The sequence below is a fragment of the Danio rerio genome, chromosome 3 (genome assembly GCF_049306965.1).
Source record: "Danio rerio strain Tuebingen ecotype United States chromosome 3, GRCz12tu, whole genome shotgun sequence".
NCBI lineage: Eukaryota > Metazoa > Chordata > Actinopteri > Cypriniformes > Danionidae > Danio > Danio rerio.
The window spans coordinates 15918433-15932662 of NC_133178.1; the positions used below are offsets into that span (position 1 = coordinate 15918433).

The 14230-nt window shown below is 34.7% G+C and overlaps 1 protein-coding gene across 11 annotated transcripts in view; it reads left to right on the plus strand.

Annotated features, from left to right (window-relative positions):
• stat5a (signal transducer and activator of transcription 5a) overlaps window positions 1-14230 on the plus strand; it is a 199095-nt gene that overhangs the window by 111862 nt on the left and 73003 nt on the right. For all 11 annotated transcript variants that reach the window (XR_012397748.1, XM_073937307.1, XM_073937320.1 and 8 more), the window contains 1 exon segment: window positions 5375-5440. The gene's annotated coding sequence lies outside the window, so the exon portion shown is untranslated.

A 14230-nucleotide genomic window follows, 5' to 3' on the forward strand; every position in this document is an offset into this window, starting at 1 on the left:
TGTGGAGACAATACAGCAGTTAATCGCAATAAGAAAATTTGAGACCAGCAAAAGCCTATTACACCCATGGAGAGTCCTCATAAACCATCAAAACCAATATGTTTGTGTGTGTGTGGCTGCTTAAACATTAGAAACCCTATCAGAAAACTGCCTTTGGTCCTTCTGGTAGCCTGTGAAGTGTTAGATGAGTGTTTTTGTGTTAAAACACTTGCCTGTTCATAAACCTCTGACACTGCATGTTAACGGCGCTTCACCATGTAAATCCACATTTGTGTCTGTTGGTCCTCACAAACACACACAGATGTTGATGTTTGCGGTTCTCTCTCGGCGCTTTCACATCAGATCGCGCACAAACTTCCCCTCCTCGCCTCATTAACATCTGTCGCGCGCGGTTTTCTACATGGATTCCCTCTTATCTTAGCATGACCCCCTGTCCAACGAGAGCTAGATTACGTAATCCCAGCCCCCTGTGGGTTTAATCCTGGCTGGCTTTCTAAAGTCATTTGTGTTGGAAATGTGCAGGAATATGTGCCGTTTTGGTTTGACCGTGAATGAAGCCCTGTAGACGCTCAATGGGATTGGCTGGTGCTCAGCGTTGATCAAGACAGTGTTATTATGATTATGATTAGATAGTGTTCTGTGTGGCAAAACATATACAAAGATTTCTATATACAGTTGAAGTCAGAATTATTAGCGGCCCTGTTTATGTTTTTCCCCAATTTCTGTTCTGTTCTGGGAAGATTGTTTTAGCACATTTTTAAGCATAATAGTTTTAAAAACTTTTTTTCTAATAACTGATATATTTTATCTTTCCCATGATGACAGTAAATAATAGTTTACTAGATATTTTTCAAGACACTTCTGTACAGCTTAAAGTGACATTTAAAGGCTTAACTAAGTTAATAAGGTGAACTAGGCAGGTTAGGGTAATTAGGCAAGTTATTGTATAACGGTGGTTTGTTCTGTAGATTATCGGAAAAAAAATTAGCTTAAAAGGGGTAATAATTATGTCCCAAAAATGGTTTTTAAAAAATTAATAACTGCTTTTATTCTGGCCGAAATAAAACAAATAAGACTTTCTCCAGAAGAAAAAACATTATCAGACATACTGTGAAAATTTCATTGCTCTGTTAAACATCATTTGGGAAATATTTAAAAAAGAAAATAAAAATCAAAAGGGGGCTAATAATTCTGACTTCCAACTGTATATATATACTGGATAAATGTTCTGGCTGATCGTTTACATTAAATTAGTAGGAATTGTGAAAGTAATTTCTTATATTATATTATATTATATTATATTATATTATATTATATTATATTATATTATATTATATTATATTATATTATATTATATTATATTATATTATATTATATTTGTATTGTAAAGTATTATATTGTATTATACAATTGGTCTGGTGAATGCTTGTTTCGGATTGGCTGATGAGTGATGACTTTCTAAGCTGTGCAATTATTTTCATGATTATGCAACACCCGGACAGGTTTTTTAGGTGTGAAAAGTGGTATTACCACACATAGTAAAGACATCATAGATTAATGTTAAAAGTGATTAGTTGACTTTACCTAAAAATTGAGTAAGTTTAAAATGATTTAGCATATAAACTGTGCATAATTACAAAAATTAAGTCAAGTAAACTTTTTATAGGTAGCTTAAAGTTGACTTGTCATATATTATATCTATATTATATTATATTATATATTAAGGCCTAATTTTTGATCAGTAAAATGTATTGCTAAGAACTTAATGTGATACCTTTTAAAGGTGATTTTCTCAATATTTACATTTTTTAAACCATCAGATTCCAGATTTTCATATTGGATCTCCACCAAATATTGTCATATCTTAACTAATGGGTTTAGGTAACTAAACTAACTAATAGGTAGGGCCAGACGGAATCTGCAGACATTTTTTGCTATTTCTGTGGAGAATTTTGGTAAAAAAAAAAAAAAAAAGTGCAGATTTTTGCTGTATTATTTTGGGAATATTATAACTAAAACCTTAATGTTTTAAGAAAAAAAATCTTTTAAACTTTTATTTAATGTTTAAAATGCAAATCCAGTTAGATTAATTTTATTTGGTAAACAAAGCAAGTATCTCATGTAATATATTTAGTAAAAGACAGAAAATAACACTTTACAAACTGCATTGTACATAAATCAGATAAACATTTTTACATTAGTCAATAATATTACTGAAATTAATTTAAAAACTGAATAAATATAGATTTACACACATTTACTCATGTAAATAAATAGAATAATGATGGGCTAGAAATCTGCGGAATTCTGCGCGCGCAGATTTTGTGTGAGCCTACTAATAGGTAACTAATCGCTTTCTAGTGTGCAGGTGTGGAAGTTTTATTTTATAATGTTTTTCTAATAATTTGGTCAATTATATTTTATTTAAATTATATTGTAATAAACTTTAGATATTACACAGTATTTTTTTATTTGTTTTTTAGGCGTCACGGGGGCGCTGTGGGTAGCATGATCGCTTTACAGCAAGAAGGTCGCTGGTTCGAGCCTCGGCTGGGTCTGTTGGCATTTATGTGTAGATTTTGCATTTTCTCCCTGTGTTCATGTGGGTTTCCTCCGGGTGCTTCAGTTTCCTCCACAGTCCAAAGACATGCGCTATACTGTAGGTAAATTGGATAGGCTGAATTGTCCATAGTGTTTGTCTGTTAATGAGTGTATGAGTGTTTCCGAGTGATTGGTTGCAGCTGGAAGGGCATCTGCTGCGTAAAACATATGCTGGATTGGCGGTTCATTCCGCTGTGGCGACCCCTGATTAATAATGGGACTAAGCCGGAAAGAAAATGAATGAATGAATCTGGTTTAAATACTGCTGTTTTCTGCTTGTACATTGGTGACAAACTGCAGCGTTGTAAACAAGTTGTTCCCCATCTGTCTGTGAAACTGCACAAAAACATGAAGCGTTTCATTTCCCTGTCATTTTATACTTCAAGTGCAAAGAATAATCCACATATGTGACGCCACATGGCGCTCTGAAGAGAAAAAAAAAAAACCTTTTGCATTCATCCTCGATGTTTTTAGGAGTCATGTGTATTTTCTTCAGCAGATGGTTTAATATGAATCAAACTCGTCTCTTACATAAGAGAACGCTGAGTCTCATTCTTACAATGTGATTTATAACATGCGGTTTCAAATAAAGTTACCTGCCAACTGGCGAGCAACTTCATTTACTTTTGGTGCTTGGCAAATACAGGTTTTGAGCTCTGCTCACGTCTTGTGCAGTGCAGACTCAATGCACAGCCAAAATTGACTGAAGCTGCCTGTATCTTTTTAGAGGAGCAAAATCAGGGCTTCAGACTATAGTTTTTGTACTCATTTAATACATTTATAATATAATAACATTTTAGGTCACAATTTAAGATACAGTTCTAAGTGTTAATTAACTATAAAGAATGAATTTGCTTTAATTAACTCCAAATTTGCTGATTAATAATATTAATAAAAATTATTCATTTTATTTACAATTTTTTTAAGGTAAGGGTTCGCAAACAATTTATTTGGGCTGAATTTAAACAAACAAATTAAGCTGAACATTATTTAATTTAATTTGTTGTTTTAAATTCAGCCCAAATTAATTGTTTGCAACATTTATTTTTTTTTTTTCAGTTTAGTTATTAATTTATTAGTTGGGTTTAGGTGTTGGAGAGGATTAGGGATGTACACCACTTGAAAAAAATCTTGTTGTGGATCCCAGTTGTGAGCAACAAATAATAACTTGACTTCTAGTTGATCATTTGGAAAAGAGGCAGAAGGTCGATTTTTCTGATGAATCATCTGTTGAACTGCATCCCAATCATCACAAATACTACAGAAGACCTAATGGAACCCACATGGACCCAAGATTCTCACTGAAATCAGTCAATATTGGTGAAGGAGAAATCATGATTTGGGGTTACATTCAGTATGGGGGTGTGCAAGAGATCTGTAGAGTGGATGGAAACATCAACATCTTGAGGTATCAAGGCATTTGTGCTGCCCATTACATTACAAAAAACAGGAGAGGGTAAATACTTTAGCAGGATAGTGCTCCTTTTCATACTTTAGCCTCCACATCAAAGTGCCTGAAAGCAAAGAAGGTCAAGGTGCTCAAGGATTGGCCAGCCCAGTCACCAGACATGAACATTATTGAGCATGTATGAGGAAAGATAAAGAAGGAGGCATTGAAGATGAATCCAAATAATCTTGATGAACTCTGCAAGTCCTGCAAGAATGCTTTCTTTGCCATTCCAGATGACTTTATTAATAAGTTATTAGAGTCGCTGTACATTATTCCTGTTAATTGGCAAAACTTATCTATCAAAGTCAGATCTTACTGTCGTAATTAAATAGTTAAAATCAAGGTATGATCATGTTTTATTTTGGTAAAATAAGCATTATCTAGAGGCCTTTGCCTTTCATATACGCCACTTTTGATACCAAATGATCTACTAAAAGTCAAGTTATTATTTGTTGTTCCTAAAACTTAAATAGGCAACAAATCTTTTGTCACGTAGTGCAGATCATGCAGAATGTGCACTAATAAACAGCCAATATCTCATAGGCAGGTAATAAGCTACTAATTAATAGTGAGAATTGGTCCTTAAACTTATGTGTTACAAAATTTGAAATGAAAACATTTCAGTGACAGTTCTAAAGTCAATGTCAGCGTTACTTCATGGCAGAAGCTTCCGGAATGCCTCAAATACTGTTTTTCTGAAGAAATGTACAGCAGTTTTCACTTACTTTGACTGATTAAACCAGAGTGTTCATTTTACATGTTCAGTTAACCAATCATTTGATTACGCACTGTCCATTTTTACTAACGTGAGTGTGTGAGACCTTCAGTTTTGTCATTCAGAGCCCAGAAAGCATAGATTGAACACATTTAATGCTTCAGCTGTCAGTAAAGACATATTCCTCTCTCAGTCTCTCGCTCTCTCTCAGATGTTCTTTTCCTCTGAGGAGAAAACAGCAGACTGAGAGGAAGCAACAGTCTTGCAGACATTAAAGGGACAGTTCATCCAAAAAATTAACATTCTGTCATCATGCATTATCCCTTCACTTCTTCCAAACCTGTTTCATTTCTTTCTTTTGTTAAACACTAAGGAAGTTGACCAGTCTTGACCAGAACGATCAAGGGAAAATCTGATTTCTTAGTTCACAAAGGCTTTAACAAGCCCTTGCACTCATATACCTCATGTCTTCAGTGTGTAGCGCTCTGGAGTGCCTTGTTACATACTGAAATGAGCGCTCTTCTTTTTCTTTTTTTTTTTTTTTGTTTGCTCAAAATTGTACAAGATTCTCACACAGCTTTTTCTATTTTTTTTTCTCAAATGTGCAGGTTTTCCACGTATTCCTCTCCAGAAGTTCCTGTTCGTAGATGGTAACTGGGAGCTCAAGATAAGAGGTAAATATTTACTGTATTTATTTACAGTTGAAGTTAGAATAATTAGCCCTGAATGAATTATTAGCCCCTGTTTATTTTACCCCAATTTCTGTTTATGGAAAGAAGATTTTTTAGATAAATTTTTAAACATAATGGCCTCTACTTTAGTGATCTAGGCGCAAAGTCTAAAGCGCATGGCACAAAAGCATTAAGAGCATGTCCGAATATTTTTAGGACTAAAAATTGACTCTGCGCCCTGATGCATGGTCTAACAGGGTTGTGTTTATTCTCTTAATGAGGTCTGGCTGTGTTTTGAGCATAACGTGCATCAAACCAATCAAAGTCTCATCTCCCATTCCCTTTAAGAGTCAGTTGTGTTGCATTTGCTATTTACATGGCGGATTTTGTTAGTGTGAAAACTGAATGCTTCACTAGGGAGTAAACAGTTAAACAAACCATCTGCAGCACAAGGATAAAGAACGAGCCTCCTCTTTTCAGCTTCTTTACTTTCTCTTTACTTGTACTCTTTATTTTACTTTTTTACTTTCGTGAATAAGGAAATGGTGTTGTACGCACTACACTGAAGACGTCCATAAGCCTACATATTTAATTTAGTTTGTTAGGCTCATTTGCTTCAAAACTAATAAATTGAGTTCTAATTTCCAGCAAGCGAATAAAGGAACAATAATAACGAATAACAATGAGTTATGTCTAAGGTATCATTGATTCATTCATTCTTCTTCAGCTTAGTCCCTTCAGCTTAGTATTCATGAGGGGTTGCCACAGCGGAATGAACTACCAACTAATCCAGCACAGTACTGGGAAACACCCATAAACACTCATTCAAACACACACTATGGCCATATTAGTTTATTTAATTCACCTATGACACAAGTTTTTGGAGTGTGGGAGAATCCAGAGCACCCAGAGTAAACCCACACCAACTCAGGCAGAACTTGCAAACTCCACACAGAAATGCCAACAGACCCAATTGGGACTCGAACCAGCGACTTTCTTGCTGAAGGCGGCAATACTAACTACTGTGCCACCGTGTTGCCCTTATGTTTGAAATTAAAACTGAAAATAGGAAAAAAGCAATAGCTAAAAATGTTGGCAATGAGGGATGCACCAGCTTTTTGATTTGGCATACATTAAAACCCTCTAGACGAGGCATAATTAACAGTAACAAAGTAAGATTTGTCTCAGCCAGATTGGCAATATTAGCCAGTTCCCCTACTGTGATCCTCACCTCAGAGTCAGACATTGTGCTTATTTAAAGGCTTACAGCTACAGGAATGAAAAAATGCCTTTGTAATTTGTTTTTACTGAGAGGAGGAATTATCTACCTCCTCCCTGAAGGTGGAGGTTCAAGGTATTTGAGAAGTGCACTCCTTTGTGTTTTATTTTCTTTGCCTCCTCCTCAGCTCTGCGGTCACACAAGTTGAAGAGTTAAGGAAGGCCACAGAGGAACTTCATGTTCGTTATAATGTTGTATTTAGTTTTATCTCCTTTTTTGAAGTTAATTTATTTATTTGTTTACATTTATTGCCACTATTTCATATACTGGTAAATATGTCTCTCAGAAGCTTCATGATTGTTTGATGAGCTTATTAATAATATAATATAATATAATATAATATAATATAATATAATATAATATAATATAATATAATATAATATAATATAATAATTAATATAACATCGGTGCAACACAGTACCATAATGGGTTGCACCGTCTGTCGCCTCAAAGCAAGAATGTCGCTGGTTCAAGCCTCGGCTGGGTCAGTTGGCATTTGTGTTTGCATGTTTCCCCCGTGTTTGCTTGAGTTTCCTCCAGGCACTCCGCTTTTCCCCACAGTCCAAAGACAAGCGCTATAAGTGAATTGGGTAAGCTAAATTGTCTTTAGTGCATATGTGTGAACAAAAGGGTGTATGGGTGTTTCCCAGGGATGGGTTGCAGCTGAAAGGGCTTCTACTGTGTAAAACAAATGGTGGATAAGTTGGCGGTTCATTCCGCTGTGGCGACCCTTGATTAAAAGAAAAAAAAAAAACGAATACAAAAAGAAAATGAATGAATGAATTATAAAATGGAATACAAATAAAATTATAAAAAATGTATTGTAATATATTTTAAAATAATATATAATATAATATAATAAAATAATATAATATAATATATAAAATTGGCATATTATATAATATAATATTAAATAAGAAATAAATTAAAATAAAATGTATAATAAAATATGATAATTTAATTACTAAAAAGTTATTGTAGTTTATTTTAATATCATATAATGTAATATAATATAATATAAACAATGTAATGCTAAATAATTTTTTTTAAATGAATTGTATTATTAAAAAGTTATTGTAATATATTTAAATAATATCATGTAATTATTACAATGTCTACGATAAAGAATATTGTTGTACATTTTGTTTTAAACTATTCATTTGTACATCTATTTTAACATTGAAACATCAAATGTGTCTGTCTTGATAAGTGAGCTTTTCTTGCAGTTTACATATTTATCTTTCTTATCAGAGTATCTTATTTATTTATTTATTTATTATTTATTTATTTTTTTAGGATGTTTTATTCCTAGACATGTTTTTGAACAGGATATTGTTCATATAAAAGATTTTACTGATAGGAATTTATCTTTATTTGTAGTAGCATGGTTATTGTCAAACCGAAATTTCCAGCAATATGAATCTCAACAATAATCATGAAACCGTTATGCAATAAGATTCCTGCAACAAGAAATCACAAAATCTTCCTTTTGCAGCAAAATAAATGTCATTAAAGAATAAATATTTAAATATAAAAAAATTTAACATTGCTAAAAGCACATGCTAAATAATTGATATCATCTTTGTCAAGGGATACACTTGTTTGTTCACTCTAAATTCAGTTTTAATGCTCATGTCTTGACATATGAGGTAAATTGAGGTAAAAGTCAGATGGTAATATATTCATAAGACACTTTTAGCATTAGGATAGAGCGCAAAATCCCTACCCAGGTAGTTGTTGCTATATTTTTTATATTATTGCATAGATTTAACATGATGCTAGAAACCTTTTGGTATGTATTGGCATGAAGGCATCAGAAGTTGTTGCAGATTTTTTTGACTGCACATCTTTATTTAATCTTTTTGCACATGTATATAATGTACATATGTGTACAGTGACAATAAAAGGCATTCTATTCTATTCTATTCTATTCTATTCTATTCTATTCTATTCTATTCTATTCTACCCATAAGGCAAATATCCAGTCCTTCTACAATCCTAAAAATACTCTATTGGATTGAGATCTGGAGGCCAAATGAGTTAGTGAACTCCATTCTCATGTTCAAGAAGCCAATTTGAGATTATTGAAGCTTTGTGACATGACATGTTATTATCGTGCTAAAAGTTTGACATGATAGGCACATTGTGGTTATAAGCAGATGGACATGCTCAATCATAATACTCAGACAGGCTGTCATAAAGGCCAATTAGAGAGATGGTGAATAGCTCTACCTTCAATTTAAAAGTCTGCATTTCATTCCTTCTATATTGAAAAGATCATCAGCATTCACAAACAGAAACAGGAGCTGCGTTTCAAATCGCCTACTACTTGAATATGTACTACATTTAATCTAAAATTTATTGAATGTTGAATGTTGTAGTATTTGAATGTTCTACTGTAGATCCGCCTTTGTCGTTATCACATCCATGTCAGTTGCATGGCTTCACTTACATTCATGAATTCTCTCGAAAGGCATCATGGGATAGCATAGCATCCATTGTGAATTCAGACATACTATTCATTCATTAGTCCCTTATTTATCAGGGGTCACCACAGTGGAATGAACCGCCAACTATTCCAGCATATGATTTGCGCAGTTGATAGACTTCCAGCCACAACCCATTACTGGGAAAAACCCATACACTCTCATTCACACACATACACTAAATTCAGTTTCATTCATTCATTCATTCATTCATTCATTCATTCATTCATTCATTCATTCATTCATTCTTTTATTCATTAATTTCCCTTCAGCTTAGTCGCTTATTATCAGATGTCACCACAGTGAAATGAACCGCCAACTATTTCAGCATACTGTATGTTTTACGCATTGAATGCCCTTTCAGCCTGCAACTCATTGCTGGGAAACACCCATACACACATTCACATGCACTCATCCACTACGTTTAATTTCATTCATTCATTTTCCTTCAGCTTAGTCCCCTTATTTATCAAGGATCGCCACAGCCCTTCCAGCCGCAACCCAGTACTGGAAAACATCCATCCACAGTCATTCACACACATACACTACTGCCAATTTAGTTTGTTCAATTCACCTATAGCGCATGTCTTTGGACTGTGGGGGAAACCGAAGCACCCGGAGGAAACCCACTCCAAGATTATGCAAACACAGAAATAACAACTGGCCCAGCTGGGACTCAAACCAGCGACTTTCTAGCTGTGAGGTGACAGCGCTATCCACCGAGCCACTGTGCCACCCTTTCAAACATACTACTTGCCTCCCATGCTGTACATTCCCAACATACTATATAATGGGGAAGTATGAGATTGCGGATGCAGGCTGGGTCTTTAGCATATAAAGAGGCTCAAAATGTGACCAGAAAATTTCCCCCACACCATTACACAGGCAGCAGCCTGAACCCCTGATACAAGGCAAGATGAGCTCATGCTTGCATGTTGTTTCTGCCACATTCTTACACAGCCATCCAAATGTTGCAGCAAATTGCAATTTTTTTTTTTTTTTTTTTTTTTAGAAAATTAGACTTATCAAAACTGGCAGTTTTTTTTCTTTCTCATCTTGCACCAACAATTCACTCCAGACCCCATACACACTGCAACAGATTTAAGTCAGTCTCCAAACGTTTAACAACATTTTAGCCTTTCTTTTTGGAAAACTTCTTTCAAAGTTGAAAAATCTCAAAACGCAGCTATGTATAAATATAACTTTTTGGAAATTATGATGTCTAGTAATCCTCCGCCCCACACTGATTATGTTGATTCCCTTTTCAAGTCAATTGACTCGAGCTCTCCACATATAGTATATGAAGGACGTAAAAACCTGCCATGTGAAAAAAACACGCTGATCTTAGTTTGGTTTGAACAAGAAAAAGTGAAAAGTAAAAGTAAATGCCCCATTACATCGCCACCGGACCTTGGTGAAACCATGGTTGAAACCCAGACATGGAGTTTGGCAGTGTAATATAGAGAGTGGATCAAAGTGCATCAAACATTCGGTAATTAAAAAAAAATAGAATAAACATATTTGTATATATTAAACACACATCTGATGTTTGTATCTGCACAAGCTCCAAACTCACAACTTTATCTATTGGGTTAAATTAGGCTGTCCAGTCTTCATGTTCAGTCTATTACTTCAGCAGAGAGAACGGAATCTACCTCGTGATGTCAGACACAGCGAAATTCCAAGATTGTGGCACCCTAGCTCTATAACTATAGTAAAACTATAGTAAAACTATCTAAAACTATAGTACAACATGCTGTTTTTTGCAAAATGGTTACATTAATTTAGTTTGTTTAATATATTTTCATTAAAGTGGAAACCAATGTGCAAAATAATGTAAACTTGACTGACCACTTCCACTTTAAATCCTTAAAAGTTTTTCATATTTAGATTTTTTTTTTTAAATGTATGTGCTGTTTTGCCAAATTTATATCATCTTAGCATAAAATTATAAAAAGGAATTACAGCTTATGCTAGTAATTAGGGGCAGGACATTAAATTGGAATAGTTTTTCTCTCTTCTGGCTGCCATTATCAGTCTCACACAAGTCTTAAAAAAACACAATCATGAAGCTTTACTTTTATTATTTGAGCAAATATGATTGTAAAAAATAATTTGTTGTACTCTCTCAATCACTTCACTCTAAGTTTACCCAACTATGATGATAAAACCCAGAAATGTGAAAATTAAACATGAACATTAGGTTACGTTTAGATCGCCAGCATCTAAGGACGATGTTATTTTGACGTCCAATGATGAAGTGAAATGACATAGTGACATTTGAAAGTGAAATGACAAAGTTGACATTTTGTTGATTTTAGGTTGTGTTGGAAAGTGACCAAAATGTACTGTCGAGTCAACATCTTAAACCAAAATCATATTGATGTCAAATACTGACATTTATTCGTCCGGTATGCCCACCAAAATGTAACGTCTGATAGACGTCATATTGGTAACATCAACACAACTTCAAGCTGTACCATCATTAGACGTTGATTATTTTCTTGATTTTAGGTTGTGTTGATAATTGACCAAAATCTAACGTCAAGCCAACATCTTACACCAAGTTCATATTGACAACAAATACTGATATTTATTTATCGGTATGGCAACCAAAATCTAACATCTGGTAGACTTCATATTGGTAACATCTACACAACGTCAAGCTGTCGCATTATTAGACGTTGGTTGATTTTTAGGTTGTGTTGGAAAGTGACCGGAACCTTATGTCAAGCCAACATCTTAAACCAATGTCATAATGACGTCAAATACTGACATTTATTCATCAGGTATGCCCACCAAAATATAACGCTTGATAGATGTCATATCGGTAACATCCACACAACGTCAACCTGTAACATTATTAGACGTTGATTATTTTGTTGATTTTAGGTTGTGTTGGAAAGTAACCAAAATCTAACATTCGATAGTCATATTGGTAACATCCACACAACGTCAAGCTGTGACATCATTAGACTTTGATTATTTTCTTGATTTTAGGTTGTGTTGAAAAGGGACCAAAATCTAACGTTAAGCCAACATCTTATACCAACTTCATGTCGACGTCAAATACTGACATTTATTCGTCATGTATGCCCACCAAAATCCAACATCTGATAGACGTCATATTGGCAACATCAACACATTGTCAACCTGTAACAATATTAGATGTTGTTTATTTTGTTGATTTTAGGTTGTGTTGAAAAGTCACCAAAATCCAACGTCAAACCAAGATCTTAAGCCAACGTCAGATTGACGTCAAATTCTGACATCTATTCGTCAGGTATGCCCACCGAATTCCAACATCTGACAGACGTCATATTGGTAACCATCCACACAACGTCAACCTGTAACATCATTAGACGTTGATATTTAGTTGTTTTTAGGTTGCGTTGGAAAGTAACAAAAGTGAAACGTCTGTCCGATGTTGGACATTGACATTGGCCTGATGTTGGGTTCTAACATCAACCCGATTTTCATTTAGAAACAAAATGCAACATCCCACAACGTTGGAGTACAACATAAATGTGATGTAATGTTGACCTCCTGTGCCTGCTGGCATGTAATCGCACAATACAAATTCGCAGGTCACCATGCTTGAACTTTAAAACACAGCAACATTCGCGACTTGTTGCAAAAGCCAGCATTTCCGATTTGGTGCATTCGCATGCATATGAATGGAAGTCAGTGGGAGGAAAAGTGCATTGTGACCACAGCTTAATTCTGCAGAAACAGAAACCAAGATGACATAAAAATATGGTTATGCTTGTCACTGCTAATCTAAATGTTACTTCACCACTATAAAAGTTGATCTTTCTGTGGAAGTCACTGAGTCATTTTTTTTATTTTAGAGTTCAGGAAATGTGCTAGTCTTGAATAGTCCCTCAAGGTTTTTTCCCTTCACTTTCGTCAATTGGTGAAGTCTGTTCTTTGCCACTGTCGCCACTGGCTTGCTTGGTTTGGGAATTGTAGAGCTACGCATCGATGGATTTCCTCTTCAGTGTTTGGACTTCCAGCAGTGAAAATTAAACCACACTGAACTAAACTAAACTGAACTTCAACTCCGAGAACTGGACTGGAACAGTTACAATGTACTAGACCCATCTACATTGTAAAAGCGCTATAGAAATAAACATGAATTGAATTGAATGAATCTGTAGACTCAGTGAGGTCTAGCAGAGTTACATCATCAACAATTTAACAGCACATTTCTGAATTCCTCATATTATGTGCATTGGGAGGATCGCAGTTGCTCAAAGAGCCCTAGCAGAAACAAACAGCCATCAGACGGTAGCGCTGTTGTTTTTTAACATACTGAGCTCAGCGGGAGTGAAAAGTCCCGAATCCACAGTGTGAAGAAATCACAGCTTGATCTGCTGCTGAGCTTTAAAGGAACGAGATACTGCAGTTAAACGCAGATGATAAGTCTTGAAGATTATCACAGTTTGAAATGGCTGCTTCAGATACATTATGTATGTCGTTCAGAACTGCGCTGAAAATCTTATTTGACCCTGATAGGTTAGTTAATGGACATTCTGTGTTTTACGATCAAAGATGTGTGTCTGCAGATGTTCATAAGCCCTCTTTTTTTCTCTGAAAACAAATTATACATGCAGGTATTTGTAAGTCCTTTAACTACTCTGCATCATGTAATTTGTTATAACTATTTAATCGACTGACATTAAAACATTAAACAAAACATCTTTGAATATTCACATGACCTAACTTGATTATTATAACGTGTTTGCTATTAATTTCCAAGGATATCATATTATTAATCTGAATAAGCCTCTTAATTGACTCGCATACTAAATTCATTTGCAAGGATTAAAAATGTTCAATCAATTTATTTTTTAAGAGAATCTAAATTAATTGCTTGAGGTGATTCGTTTGCAAGGATTCAATCTTTTAAATAGGATGCAATCTTTGAATAAAACGTCAGGCGGCATAGTGGCTAAGTGGTTTGCACTGTCGTTTTACAGCAAGAAGGTCGTTGGTTTGAGTCCCAGCTGGGGCAGTTGGCATTTC